This window comes from Aristolochia californica, unplaced genomic scaffold (genome assembly GCF_029961685.1).
Source record: "Aristolochia californica isolate CCGP_79_NKW_82.1479 unplaced genomic scaffold, dmAriCali1.0.hap1 SCAF_10, whole genome shotgun sequence".
Taxonomy (NCBI): Eukaryota; Viridiplantae; Streptophyta; class Magnoliopsida; order Piperales; family Aristolochiaceae; genus Aristolochia; species Aristolochia californica.
The window spans coordinates 30,489,087-30,504,690 of NW_027181771.1; positions in this window are offsets into that span (position 1 = coordinate 30,489,087).

Sequence of the window (15,604 nt, forward strand, 5' to 3'; positions counted from 1 at the left end):
GAAATTTTCATAACAATTTTGTGTTTGATATTTTATTTGATTAAAAATTTTATCAATAATTATAGTAATATATTAGATTGATTATTAATTTTTATTTTTTCCTAGAAGAAGCAATAAGAGGTCCATTTAACTTTCCTAAGAAAATTTTAAAATATTTATTATAATTTTCTAGTACGTTACTAATAATAATAGGATTTTATTTAAAAAACTTTTTGGAAAATTTGTAACATAGGAAAATATTTTTTTGTTTTTTATAGAATATAAATTTTCAACTAGGGGCACGAAGGAGGTCATGGTAAATTTATGGTCAGATTAAAAAATTACAAAATAAGCTAAACAACTTTTGTGGTAAAAAAGATTAATATTGGTGTGTTCTAATCCATTATCAAGATTCAATCCTGAATCTCCCAATCATTTTTAAAAAAAGAATATATGTATAATTTTATATATAATTTATTTGACATATATTTTATTTAAAATATTAAATATAAGTTAAGTTTGAGTTCGAAATATTTAAATCAAACTTGGCTCCAACATAGACAGGTTCGGACTCGATGCAACCTTGAAATTTGCATTCATCAAAATTGAGTTTTGAAGAAACAATCACATTTTACGAATTGAAATTTAAGCTCGGGATTTTTCATTCACTTTTTAGCGTCGTCTTGAAAAATTAGCTCTGCGTTCGACAAAATCTCAATAAGCTTCTCTGTTGCAGCAGTATGAACTAAAAGAATCTGTAGCAATACCCTTCACTTAATTCATGGTTCCCATGGAAATCATCTATCTTGACCATACGAAGTCTTCTCCGTCTAATCCATACCAGTCATCGAAGCAGCTAAAACACTAAGAATTCTTAATTTTTACTCTAGTCAACTTCAAACTAAATTCAAATTCCCGTTTTTCAGAACTCGAAACACCAGAAACTGGTTCTTAACTTCCAATAATAAACGAATGGTAAATTACATTTAAAGTTCAGATAGGATAATTCTCAAGAAAAGAAAGAACATATCATACACAAAAACCGAATTATAATATATAAAGTCGAGAAGGATACTTCTCAAGAAAAGAAAGACAAATTACACACAGAAGCCAGGAGAAAATAAAAACCGAACAAGATTCCTCTATATGGATCTTCGATCGATATTTTTAACCTGTCATTCTAGTCTCCGATCCATCTCATCAGTCCGCAAGAACGAGGAGAAGTCGGTTTTTAAAAGAGAAAAAGGAAAAAAAAAACATATAAAGAAGAGACGACTTGAAGAAATAAAAACTGGGTAGGAGTAAGCACACACAAGGATTGAACCAGATCCTCCCTCTTCCAGTTCAACTGATCTATCCACAACGCTAAGCTAAAATCCAACATCCACAGAAAACCTATGCAGCGTATCCGGTTCTTTTGTTTCTGTCTTCTCCTGACAACGTGCTAACAAAATCAGCAGCAGAGGCATTGGTGATCGTGAAATTCGCCTTCAAGAACCCCCAAAACGAGAAAATGGCAAGATAAGATCACGGGACGCGGTTCTCTTAGGCGTCAGAATTTTCTTCAGAGGTGAAGGCGCTCAAAGCGGGAGTCGTAGAAGTCGAGCCGCCGGAGCCGCCTCCTCGCTTCGTCTTTCCTCCCGCTGCCGATGAAGCTAATGTTACCACTGACTTGACGAACATCCCGAAAATCTTGGATTTGATTTGGCCCCTCTTTGGATAAGGATTTCCGGTTGTCTTCTTCGGCGGGGAGAGAGCTTCGTAGGCCATCGCTTCAAGTGGCGAGCAGAGTACGTATTTGGTGAAGGAGAAGAGAGGCTCGCAGAAGAAGGTGCGGAGGAAAGAATTGAAGGGAAAAGAGCGGAAAAAGTCTCTTGGGGAAGAGCAACAACAGAGGGGTTCACTGAGGGAGAGAGATTTCAGTTGCGGGAACGCTTATTTATGAGAGAGGTAAGCCGGTTGCTTCCTCCCTAGAAGTTGCAACCGGGAAATCCATTTCGAGACTTTTTTCTGTTCCCAATTTAGAACTCCAAATCCGTGCAATCTTTGAGAAACGTGAAAGGATATACCTCCGAAAAACATCGTCAAGCCAACTCGCATCGCTGTCTCCTCAACCCAGAGCTATAGCTTTCACTCTTTCTATGCTAATCTGAAAGCTCGATCTCTCTTATTCTCCTCTGATTTCTTGCGGTGGTGAATCTACTTGCTCCTCTTTTTTTCCCCATGTGAAACAGCGACGAATGTGCATTTGAACAAGGCGCTTCGTTGAAGTCTTCATTATTCAGGTACCTTGCCTGGGATGATTACTTTTGTTCCGAACCTCTGGTCAGCCTTGAAGAATGAAATACACTGCACTTGCCGAAAACTTCCGAGTTCTTGTTCATTCTAGTCTACTCGGAGTTTAGTCACCTTTCATGCATGAAAGTCTTAAAAAAAAAAAAATTATGTTATCTACAATATTATTCTTTATTTATTATATTTGTCACAGTATAATAATAATTATTTCGTTATTATAAATATACCAATTAAATCAAAATTATTTTTTAAGTTTTAACTTAAATTTGATAATGAACTAAATTTAAGATCTATGTTATATTTAGAAATTTCTCCTCTAACTGGAATTTTACTCGTGAATTTGATTAGTGTTCAATTTTTCCTCGATCGATCATATATTTTTCATCCGATAATAACAAATTTTATTCTTTTGATTTTTTCATTGGTGGATATTTTGTTCACGAAGATAAAGAATTGGAGTTTAAAATTTTACACTGGATTTATAATTTTTTGGGGGTGATTGTAAATTTGATTTATAGTTTTTTTTTGGAAATTTTGTGTTATTTACAATATTATTCTTTATTTATTGTCATATTATTTACTATTATTCTTTATTTTGTGTTATCAAAGTTATAAAATGTAGCTAGTGAGTGATGCAGCTAGGATTCAAGAGATTCAGTAGACCGCAGGAAAGGTTATTTACTATTATTCTTTATATTGACCCACTGAAGAACCGAACTCCCTTTCCCGGTTCTGGATGCCGTGGACGGTGATTGACCCCCCCACTTGATCGCGTGGTGCGACCCGATGGTTCGGGACCACTTATGGGACAAGGACTTTTGCGAAATTGAGTTTCGAAGAAACAAACGCATTTTACGAATTGAAATTTATGCACGGGATTTTTCATTCACTTTGCAGTGTCATCATGAAAAATTAGCTCAGCGTTCGACAAAATCCAATACCCTTTACTTAATTCATGGTTCCCATGGAAAAACCCGCCGAAAATCAACTATCTTGACCATACGAACTCTTCTCTGTGTAATCCGTACGAGTCATCGAAGCAGCTGAAACACTAAGAATTCTCAATTTTTTCTCTTTTCAAACTAAATTCGAATTCCCATTTTTCAGACACCAGAAACTGGTTCTTAACTTCCAATGATAAACGAAGAAACATACAAGTTACTGTCATCTGCTCTTGAGAATTCTCAAATTGAATAGGTTCAACACAAAACCGAGTGGTATCTAACATTTAAAGTTCAGCTACGATAATTCACAAGAAAAGAAAGAATCAATTATACACAAAACCTAAGAAGTCGAGTAGGATTAGCAAAAATAAATCAGCAGCAGAGGCATTGGCCATCGTCAAATTCACTTTCGAAGAACCCCAAAACGGAAAAATGGCAAGATAAGATCATGGGGCGCGGCTCTCTTAGGCGTCAGAATTTTCTTCAGAGGTGAAGGCGCTCAAAGTGGGAGTCGTAGAGGCCGACCTACCGGAGCCGCCTCTTCGCTTCCTCTTTCCTCCCGCTGCCGATGAAGCTAATGTGACCACTGACTTGACGAACATCCCGAAAATCTTGGATTTGATTTGGCCCCTCTTTGGATAAGGATTCTTCGGCGGGGAGAGAGGTTCGTAAGCCATCGCTGCAAGTGGCGAACAGGGCGGGGGAAGATGCAGAGTACGTATTTGGTGAAGGAGAAGAGAGGATCGCAGAAGAAGGTGTGGAGGAAAGAATTGAAGGGAAAAGAGCGGAAGAAGAGCAGCAACAGAGGAGTTCACTGAGGGAGAGTGATTTCAGTTGCGGTACGGCGGGAGGCGCTCTACTGCGCTTATTTATGGGAGAGGTAAGTTTGTTGGTCGCTTGCTCCACAAGCAGGTTTGGAAGGTCTGGATCTTACTTCAGACACGTCAATCGACGGTGATATTTCCTGGGAAATCCATTTCGAGACACTTGGACTTAAATCTCGACTCACTGATGAACCAAAACCCCTTTCACACGGTTGCTTGCTTGCTCGATAAGCAACGTTTATATTTTCCCTCCATAGAATTTGCCGGGAAATCTATTTCCAAAATTTGCTGTTACACTATGTAAGTACTTTCACAGTAAATTCACTTTCACTCGTTTTAGTAAGTGAATTCTCTCCACTGGTCGTTCCCTCGACATTTCGTCTTCCTCTCGCCCGTTTCAAGGAGATGACGCACCCTGTCGGCCATTGCCGTCCTGCGCTCTCTTCTTCGCTCGCTCTTCCTCTCTGCAACCATCTACCTTCCTCTATTTTGCTCGCCGTCCATCTTCTTCGCACTCCTCTACCTGCGATTCATCTTCTTCGCTCGCTCTTCCTCTTTCCCCAGCCGCCGTCTCTTTCTCTCGCTGCCCCCAAAATCGCTAGCTTGGAGTCTTATGGTTTCCACAAATTTATTGCGGTTGACTCTAAAAATACATTGGTGGAGTTGCTGTGTAGATGATAAGGGACACTGGCGTACTATTTTCAGATTCTGAGCTTTTAGTCGCATTACCCTGAGGATTGTATGCGTTGTTCTTAATTATTTATATTAAGCTTATCAATCACAACAATCAATTCTTATAAGTTTATAACAAGTTTATAGAAAGAGAGAGAGAGAGAAAAGAAAGAAGAAAAAAACGCAGCAGCATCTAGGGTTTAACTGGTTCCTTTAGATTAAACAAAAGAAAATGGTCGGGCTCACCCTTGGGCTTAAATCTTGAGTCACTGATGAACCAAAACCCCTTTCACACGCCGCCGCTGGTTCTGGATGTCGTGGACGGTGACTGACCCCTTCAGTCTCGAATCTTGACTTGATTGCTATTCGCGGGTGGTGCGACCCGATGGTTCGGGACTACAAAATAGTGGTTCGTCTCTCTCTAGTTAAGAAGGAAATTTCGTCAGAGCCGTCCAACATAAATACAGCCGTCCGCTTGAATGGGCCCCACAGTGACCTGCTCGATCCTCCGCCAATATCACGACGCTCGATCCTATCCGTTACCACGCACGCGGCAGGTAATGTGCTTTTCGTTTTTTGGGATATTGCTCGGAAGGATATTCCCGTATTAAAAGTAAACCAAATAGTTTTAGGTTTGGTGTGGCGGCTTTAGTTCTTCGTAGTAGATTCGAACTAAGCCGGTATGTGAGTGGTTTGAGTTCTGTTTGGTTCGATTTGGTAAACTTGGATCTTGAACTGAGTTTGAGATCCAAATAAAACTCGTTTGTGTTAACAAGCCCAGTTAAACTGAGTCATAATTCGGTTCAAAAGATCGTGAGCCAGCTCGTTAACTTGCTCGAGAGTTAGAGACTCGGGAGCGGGAGCAAGAGAGCAAGAGCGAAAGCTAGGGGGGGGGGGGGGGGGAATTCTTCCTTGCCTCGTCACCGTCGAGCCTCTCCGTCCGTTGATCTTGTCAGGTATGTACGAAAAACCTTCAGCGAATAACAAAGTTTATTTGATGAAAAAGTTATTCAATTTGAAGATGGTAGAAGGTACATCTATTGCACAACATCTGAATGCTTTTAATACTATCACAAATCAATTGTCATCTTTTGAAATTGAATTTGATGATGAGATACGTGCACTGATACTATTGGCTTCATTGCCAAATAGTTGGGAAGCCATGAGAATGGTTGTGAGTAATTCTGCCGGTAAATCAAAGTTGAAATATGATGATATTCGTGATTTGATTTTGGCTGAGGAGGTACGTAGGAGGGATTCAGGCGAGACTTCGGGTTCGAGTTCCGCATTGAATGTTGATTCTCGGGGGAGATCACATGACAGGAACTCAAACAGAAATAGATCAAAGTCAAAGTACAGGAGCAAGAGTAAGTCAAGGCCTGGTCAGCAGGCAACTTGCTGGAACTGTGGCAAAGCTGGCCACTTAAAGAGAAATTGTAAAAGCCCTAAGAAAACCGAAAATGATAGTGCAAATGCAGTAACTGAAGAAGTACAAGATTCACTATTGCTTACAGTTCATAGTCCAGTTGATGATTGGATACTGGATTCAGGGGCCTCATTCCATACATCCTACCATCAGGAGATAATGCAAAACTATGTTGCAGGTGACTTTGGGAAGGTATATCTGGCTGATGGAGAAGCCTTGAACGTGGTGGGGATGGGAGACATTGACATTGCACTCCCTAATAAGAACAAATGGACCTTGCACTCCCTAATAAGAACAAATGGACCTTGCAAAAGGTCAGGCACATTCCTGAATTGAAGAAGAACCTCAATTCTGTTGGGCAGCTTGATGAATGTCGCCACTCAGTGGTGTTCTCAGATAACACTTGGAAGGTCACTAAAGGAGCATTGGTACTGGCTCGGGGTAAGAAAACCGGTACACTCTATTCGACTACTGGTATGATTAATACTATTGCTACTACGTTGCAGAAAGCACAACAGATTTATGGCATTGCAGGCTTGGTCATATGAGTCAGAGGGGTATGACAGAACTACTGTCCAGAGGCAAGGTACCAGAACTGAAATTAGTTGATCTCAGTATGTGTGCGAGTTGCATTATGGGGAAACAGAAAAAGGTCAGTTTTTTAAAGGGTGGCAGAACACTGAAGAAAGAAAAACTGGACCTTGTGCACACAGATGTGTGGGGACCTTCCCCAGTGGCATCCCTTGGAGGTTCTCGTTACTATGTCACGTTCATTGATGATCATAGTAGGAAGGTATGGGTTTTTTTTGAAGCATAAATCTGAGGTATTCAGTGTGTTCAAAATTTGGAAGGCCATGGTTGAAACAGAGACAGACTTGAAACTGAAATGTTTGAGGTCTGATAATGGCGGTGAGTACATTGATGGCGGGTTCAAAGAATATTGTGCAGCTCAAGGTATCAGAATGGAGAAGACCATTCCTGGGACACCACAGCAAAATGGAGTTGCAGAACGGATGAACAAAACCATCAATGAGCGTGCTAGAAGCATGAGGTTGCATGCTGGATTACCACCTACTTTCTGGACAGATGCAGTCAGTACTACAGTTTACTTGATCAACAGAGGACCATCAGTTCCGTTAGATTGTGGATTGCCAGAGGAGGCCTGGAGCGGGAAAAAGGTCAAATTTTCTCACCTTAAACTTTTTGGTTGTTTTTCTTATGTTCTTGTTGATTCTGATGCTCATAGTAAACTTGAGGCCAAGTCAAGAAAATGTTATTTTATTGGCTATGGAGACGAGGCATTTGGTTATCGTTTCTAGGATGATCAGGGTCGAAAGATTATAAGAAGCAGGAATGTGATTTTCAATGAGAAGATTGTATACAAGGACAAGTCCAGTACAGTTGCTGAAGCAGCTCCTCAGGAGTCTGAGTTTGTGAGATTGGATGACCTACCAGAGGCCACAGTGCAGTGCAAAGATGCGAGTGACGGGGAGAGTGGGTCCAGTGCACCCACTCCTATTATTCCTCAGTCAGATCCAGAGCCGTCCACTCCTGTAGCTGTAGTTCGCATGTCAGTTAGGACTATTCGGCCTCCACAACGTTTCTCACCTATTTTAAATTATATTCTGCTGACAGATGGTGGAGAACCGCAAAGTTATGAAGAAACCTTGCAAGATGAAAATTCTAGCAAGTGGGAGTTGGCAATGAAGGAAGAGATGGATTCCTTGTTAGAAAATCAGACATGAGAGTTGACTGAACTTCCACCAGGGAAGAAGGCATTGCACAACAAGTGGGTGTACCGGGTGAAAACTGAGCATGATGGCAGTAAGAGGTACAAGACTAGACTTGTTGTAAAGGGCTTTCAGCAGAAGCAGGGTATTGATTACTCTGAGATTTTCTCTCCTGTGGTGAAGATCACAATCATCAGGTTAGTACTGTCCATGGTTGCTGCTGAAGATTTATTTCTTGAACAATTAGATGTGAAAACAACTTTTCTTCATGGAGACCTTGAAAAAAACATCTATATGCACCAACCTGAGGGGTTTGCAGTACAGGGAAAGGAAGGTTCAGTTTGCAGACTGAAGAAGAGCTTGTATGGCCTGAAGCAAGTTCCTAGACAGTGGTACAAGAAATTTGACAGTTTTATGTCCAGTGCAGGTTACATCAGATGTCAGGCAGATCACTGTTGCTATGTCAGGTATTTTGACAATTCTTACATCATTCTGTTACTGTATGTGGATAACATGCTTATTGCAGGGGCGAGTATTGATGAGATCAATAATCTGAAGAAGCAGATGTCAGAGCACTTTGCAATGAAGGATTTGGGAGCTGCGAAGCAAATCCTTGGTATGAGAATTGTCAGGGACAGAGTCAGAGGCTCGTTGAGACTCTCACAGGCTGAGTATGTAAAAAAGGTACTTAGCAGGTTCAATATGGATAAGGCCAAACCAGTTGGCACACCCCTGGGCAGTCACTTCAGACTCAGCAAGGATCAGTCACCTAAGTCAGAGGAGGAACTAGATTACATGAGTAAGGTTCCTTATGCCTCAGCTATTGGTTCACTTATGTATGCTATGGTTTGCACTAGACCGGATATTGCCCATGCAGTGGGAGTTGTGAGTAGATACATGAGTAACCCAGGAAAACAACATTGGGAAGCTGTGAAGTGGATTATGAGGTATTTAAAAGGCTCCTCAGATACGTGCTTGTGTTTCCCAGGAAAGAGCTTAGAGGTGAGGGGCTATGTTGATGCTGATCTAGCAGGAAAAGTACAACAGGGTTTGTTTACACTCTGGGTGGTACTGCAGTTTCATGGGGTTCAAGTCTACAGAAAACAGTTTCTTTGTCTACCACAGAAGCTGAGTACATTGCAGTATCAGAAGCTACAAAGGAGATGATCTGGCTACATGGCTTCTTGGAGGAATTGGGCAAGAAAAATCAGAAGGGGACTCTCTACAGCGATAGTCAGAGTGCCATATTCCTTGCCAAGAACCCAACCCTTCATTCCAGGACAAAACACATTCAGATCAGGTATCATTTTATACGATCATTGTTAGATGATGGACAGTTGGTACTTGAGAAAATTTGTGGAAGTAAGAACCCTGCTGATATGTTGACAAAGGGTGTTACACTTGAGAAACTGAAGTTGTGCGCAACTTCAGTTGGTCTTCTAGCATGAAGACAAGAGCAGTGAGCTGTAGAGGTAGTAGATATCATGTTTGAGGAAGAGGGTGATATAGTGGGTGTACCAGTCTCCAAGTGGGAGAATTGTTGAGCACGGTGGAGTCTGGTCCATACGTGTGAGCAGGATATGAAGGGGATTCATGATTTTAATTTGCCCTTTGGCGTAAGCTACAATCAAGGGAAAATTAAAATCTCCCTTGGTTCAATTTGAATCTACTTTCTCTCTTCGTGGTGTGTCTTCGAAAAACAGAGAGCGGAAGAGAAACGGCTTTTGCCGCGCGGTACTCAGGTTGCCGCCGGAAGAACGAGGTTGTCACCGGAAGAGCGAGGTTATCGCCGGAAGAGCGAGGCCGTCGCCGGAGGAGCAAGGTCGTCACTGTTTCTGTCCAGAAACAGCAGCTCAGGACGGCGTCACTGTTTCTGTCCAGAAACAGCAACTCAGGACGGCGTAACTGTTTCTGTCCAGAAACAGCAGCTCGGGACGGCGTCACTGTTTCTGTCCAGAAACAACAGCTCTGTTTGGTAGACGCTACAGAGAAGGGTCTCTACTGGTCGACGTTGTAGAGAAGGGTCTCTGCTGGTTGTGTAATAGGTGAAAAGAAAAGATACTGGTCCCACTTGTATTGTGATTCCTCTGATTGAAGAAATAAAAATCCTCTGCAGCTCCCGTGGACGTAGGCAATTTGCCGAACCACGTAAAAATTTTGTGTCGTGTGATTACCTGTCTCTGTATTGTCATTGTTTTGTCGTAACAGGAGGCTGTGAAAGCAGTATTTACCAGCCTATTGTCATGTCTTACTGGTATTTTTCTTTTTCTGTTCACCTCTTACGATGATCCTGCAATTGTTCTTCTTAAGCACAAACAGTACTATTCTCTATATAACTGAGAGATGGGATGCTACACACATGTAATGGGCAAAATTCTGCCATTTTGCCTGCATCAAGGGCTTATCAAGAATTGAACCAACTTTTTCTCTAGAAATTGATTTTCAAGATAGGTTGACTTTTCAAATACTGATTTTATATTTTCTCTATTGCCTGGACCCTTTTGTTTTTCCTATCTTGCCTTTATGAATTAAATTGCTGAAGGAACATTGTCTAGTGATTCAGTTAAGGATTTTAGTGTGTTTCTGAAGGATATTGCTTCATGAATTGGGAGTTTGTTTGAGGGCTTCTGTTTTCACAGATTAACCCCGATTTTTAATACTGCATTGAACATAGATAGGTAAAAAAGAATGTTTATCTAAACTTAGAGGCCCAGACATCTTTGTCTTTGTTTTCTTTTTGACAATTCTCCATATTATTGTTACTGTTATTTTTTTATTAATATTATTATTGTTATTCTTATCATTATAATTGTTGTATCCATTTTTATTGCTAATAAGGCAACGATTATTTTTCATTTTGGAGCAGTAACACTGGAATCTGTTTTCCAATGCATTTGAACTTTAGGGGCACTAACACCAAACTTGAAGTTGAAATTGAATTAAATCAATACCTTAAATTTGAAGTCTAATTTCAACTTCAATGTTGACTAACCCCCCCATCGTGCCAAATCAACACCCAAAGGATTTAGCACCACGTCACCAACACATCATCAAATCGCCATATCATCATCCTTGTAGGATGCTATATGCTTCGTACAAGGCATTATAATGACACATCAGCACTCTCTCACTATACCTTTTTCCCTTTTCCCTTTATTATTAATTTAAGTTTTTTTTAAAATTTAAAAATAAAAATATAAACATTAATTTCTTGTTTTAAAATTTAGTTTTTAAAAATCTTATTTGTCGGTATGTGTTTTATTACCTTCTCATATAATAAATAAATACAAAATTAGAATAATATTTAATTTAAAAATATTATTTAAATCTAAAATTAAATTTTATAATATATTTTTTATAATGTAAAACACATTGAAAGTACTTTTGAATGGAACTAAAAGTGAATTATTTTGTGAAATTGAAATATTTTTTTGCGTTAGTGTGCGGAAAGTACAATGTATACCGTCCAAAAATGACATGTCAATTTTGATCACTTACATGGTGCCACATCATCGTGCCAAATCAAAACCCAATGGATTTGAGCACCACGTTACCGGACACATCATCAAATCCCCATACCATCATCCTTGTTGCATTCCATGTCATCATAACAAGGCATTATAATGACACATCACCACTATGTCAGTATACCTTTTTTCCTATTTTCCTTTTATTATAAATTTAAGTTATTTTATAATTTTTTTAAAAAAATTATTTCTGCTTTTAAAAATCTTACACATTTCATTACCTTCTATTTAATATAATAAAAAATAAAAATTTAGTTAATTAATATTTTTTTAAAATGATTGTAATTAATACCTTACATTGTAGCTTAAAGATATTGTTTAATTAAAACCATATTTTCAAATATTGTTTTTTTTCTAAACTTATTTTATTGCTTTCTATTTTATAATAAAAAATATAAAAAAATTAAATTAATTAACTACAAAATCATATACATACCTAGTTAACACCTTTTGTTGTCAATTTAAGATATTTTTAATAAATAATATTTTATACATTTTTTAAAGTTTTTAAAAATCTTATTTTTTGGAACACGTTTAATTACGTTTTATTTATTGAAAAAAATGCAAATATTGTATATTAATTAGTAAAAAAGTATTTTCAAGTCTAATTAACACCTATGATTATTGATTTATGATGTTTTTAAAATTTTAAAAAATTAGTTTTTTAAAATCTTATATGTCGGTACTTATATTATTGTTGCCTTCTATTTATTTTACTAACATATAAAATTTTATATTAAATAATTAAAAAATCATATTATAATCTTTTTAATACATTTCATTATTGATTTAAGATATTTTTAAAAATTTTAAATATTTGAAAGAAAAAAATTAGTTTTTAAAAATCTTATTTTTTGGTATGTGTTTTTTCCTTCTATTATAATAAACAAATAAAAAATTAGAATAATATTTAATTTAAAATATATTATTTAAAAAAATAAAATTTAATAATATTTTTTTAAATAATTATAGAAGATAATGAAACACGTACCAATAAATAATATTTAAAAAACTTTAATATTTATTTCTAATTATTTTTTATATTAAAAATATCTTAAATCGATAATGACTGGTGTTAAAATCGTAAGAATTTGATTTTTTTTATTAATTAATTCTAATTTTTTGTCGGTGATTATAAAAAAGAAGGTAAAAAATATGTACAAAAATAAGATTTTTTTGAAATTATTTTTTTACCTAATTTTGTGTTAAATTAAATAATATCTTTATTCAGTAATGTATGCAATTAATTACATTTAAAAACTTAAAATAATTAATATACCTGTTTTATATTTTTATTATACTAAATAAAAGGTAATGAAATATGTAAGTTTTTGAAAACTAAAAAATAATTTTTTAAATTACAAAAGAACTTAAATGAATAATGAAAGGAAAGTGGGAGAATAAAATGTATGCTAGTGTGGAGTGCTGATGGGCGTGTTGACGAATTGTCATAAACAAGTCCAATGACATTGCGCTTTGATGACTTGTTAGGTGACACATTGTTAATTGTTTCTATTGCTTTGTGGTGCCACATAAGAGGTCAACAGTGTTGTGTCCTCTTGGACTGTACACATGTGTTGTTGACTGGTCAAAGTTATGTTTATTTATATTAAGGTTGGAAATTAGTTATTTGTGTTAATGTTTGTATAAAACTGTGTAATATAGTAAAAATCCTTAAATGAAATCACTCCTCTATGACTCACTTTCACTAGTACGCTCACTCGCTATGTCACTCTTGTTTTTTCTCATTTTGGCCTCTTAATCTACTATTTGGATCTAATTAAATTACTCATTTGTTTAAGTATTTTTATTTTATACACATGATTAAATAAAAGAATCTTATTTTTTAAAAAAATATTTATTAATTTAAATAAATTGAAATTTATCTTAGTTTATTAAAAGAATAGTTAACTAAAATTATCTCATAAAAATTAAATCTATCAAGGTAATTTTAAATAATAAAATAACCTCTTGTTTATTTACATAAATTAATGATTTTAATATTATATTTGATTTCAAATTTAAGAGTGAGAAATTAGATATTACAAAATTAACAATCTGATTAAGCATTTGGATATTATAAAAGTATATATTTTTTAACTTTTATGTATTTAAATAGTTTTTTTTAAAAATATTTACTAAATTTTGAAAATGTTTAAAATATTAATGAATTTTTTAAAAGTTTAAAATATTTTTTAAAATACATATTAATTTAAAACTACTAAGTAAATATAAATTTAACCATCATTAATTTATATAAAAAGATATTTTATTTATAAAATTACTCTATTAACTCTTATAAGATTTTTGCACTTAAATATTTTATTAATAAACAAAGTTAGATTTTAATTTGTGATAAATTAATAAATAATTAGATTAAAATAATTAATTAACTTAATACTTAAGAGTACAGAATTTTCTACTTTTTTAAGTTTGAACCAGAAAAAACTACAGCAGCATTAATATATGAATTTTACCAGGTGTGGCGGCTTTCAGCTATTCGTAGGCAATCAGTTCTTGACTTTCAAGTTTCTTTCTGCTTCTTCTAATTTTAGGAGGATCGATGTGTCCGGCGGCTTTCAGCAATTCGTAGGCAACCGGTTCTTGAATTTCAAGTTTCATTCTGCTTCTTCTAATTTTAGGAGGATCGATGTGTCCGGTTTGCGTGAAATTTGCATGAATCGAAATGGAGTTTCGAGTATTATTTGAGAAACAAACACATTCTACGAATTGAAATTAAGCTCGGGATTTGCAGTGTCGTCTTGAAAAATTAGCTCAGCGTTCGACAAAATTTCAATAAGCTTCTCTGTTGCGGCAGTACGAACTGAAATAACTAAATTCGAATTCCCATTTTTCAGAACTCAAACACCAGAAACTGGTTCTTAACTTCCAATGATAAACGAAGAAACATACAAGTGACTGTCATCTGCTCTTGAGAATTCTCAAATTGAATAGGTTCAACACAAAACCGAATGGTATCTAACATTTAAAGTTCATCTACGATAATTCTCAAGAAAAGAAAGAATCAATTATACACAAAACCTAATTATAATATATGAAGTCGAAAAGGATAAGCAACAAAAAAATCAGCAGCAGAGGCACTGGGCGATCGTGAAATTCACCTTTGAAGAACCCACCCCAATACGAAAAAATGGGGTTCTCTTATGCGTCAGAATTTTCTTCGGAGGTGAAGGCGCTCAAAGTGGGAGTCGTAGAAAAGCCGAGCCACGGGAGCCGCCTCTTCGCTTCCTCTTTCCTCCCGCTGCCGATGAAGCTAATGTTACCACTGACTAGACGAACATCCCAAAAATCTTGGATTTGATTTGGCCTCTCTTTGGACAAGGATTTCCAGTTGTCTTCTTCGGCGGGGAGAGAGCTTCGTAGGCCATCGCAGCAAGTGGCGAACAGAGCGGGCGAAGATGCTGAATTTGGTGAAGGAGAAGAGAGGATCGCAGGGGAAAAGAGCGGAAAAAGTCTCTTGGGGAAGAGCAGGGAAGAGCAGCAACAGAGGAGTTCAGTGAGGGAGAGTGATTTCAGTTGCGGAACGGCGGGAAGCGCTCTACTGCGCTTATTTATGGGAGAGGTAAGTTGGTTGGTTGCTTGCTTGCTCGTCAAGCAGGTTTGGAAGGTCTGGATCTTACTTCAGACACGTCAATCGACGGTTATATTTCCCTCCATAGAATTTACGGTGATATTTCCTGAGAAATCCATTTCCAGACTTTGCTGTTACCAAATTAGGACTCCAAATCCGTGAAATATTTGGGGGACGACGGCGGCAGGAATCTCTTTTCCTCAAATAACATGGAAATTGGTAAGAGGCTTCACGAGAGAGGGGACTCACGGCCAATAACTTCAAAGTTTATCTCTCATTCACAGAGGTCATATTTCGCCACTAAATTATATTATTTAAGAATAAAAGAAGGATGACTCAAGGGGGGGGGGGGGGGGGGGGACAATGAAGTTCACGCGCATTATGTAGTTCATTCAATTAGGCTGTTAGTGGTGCACCAACGCTAGAGTCATCTGAAAAACACAAGTAATTGTCTCAAGCTAAAATCATGGAATCATAATTCAGCCCAAATTTTCATATCATTCACTTGAAATAAATTTTCAAGACGCATCTTTCCTACCTTTCTCTCACACGCTATCTTCTCCCTCTTAGCCTTCCTCCCCTGAATTTTTTTTCTCCTGCTCTCTTCTTCCTCTC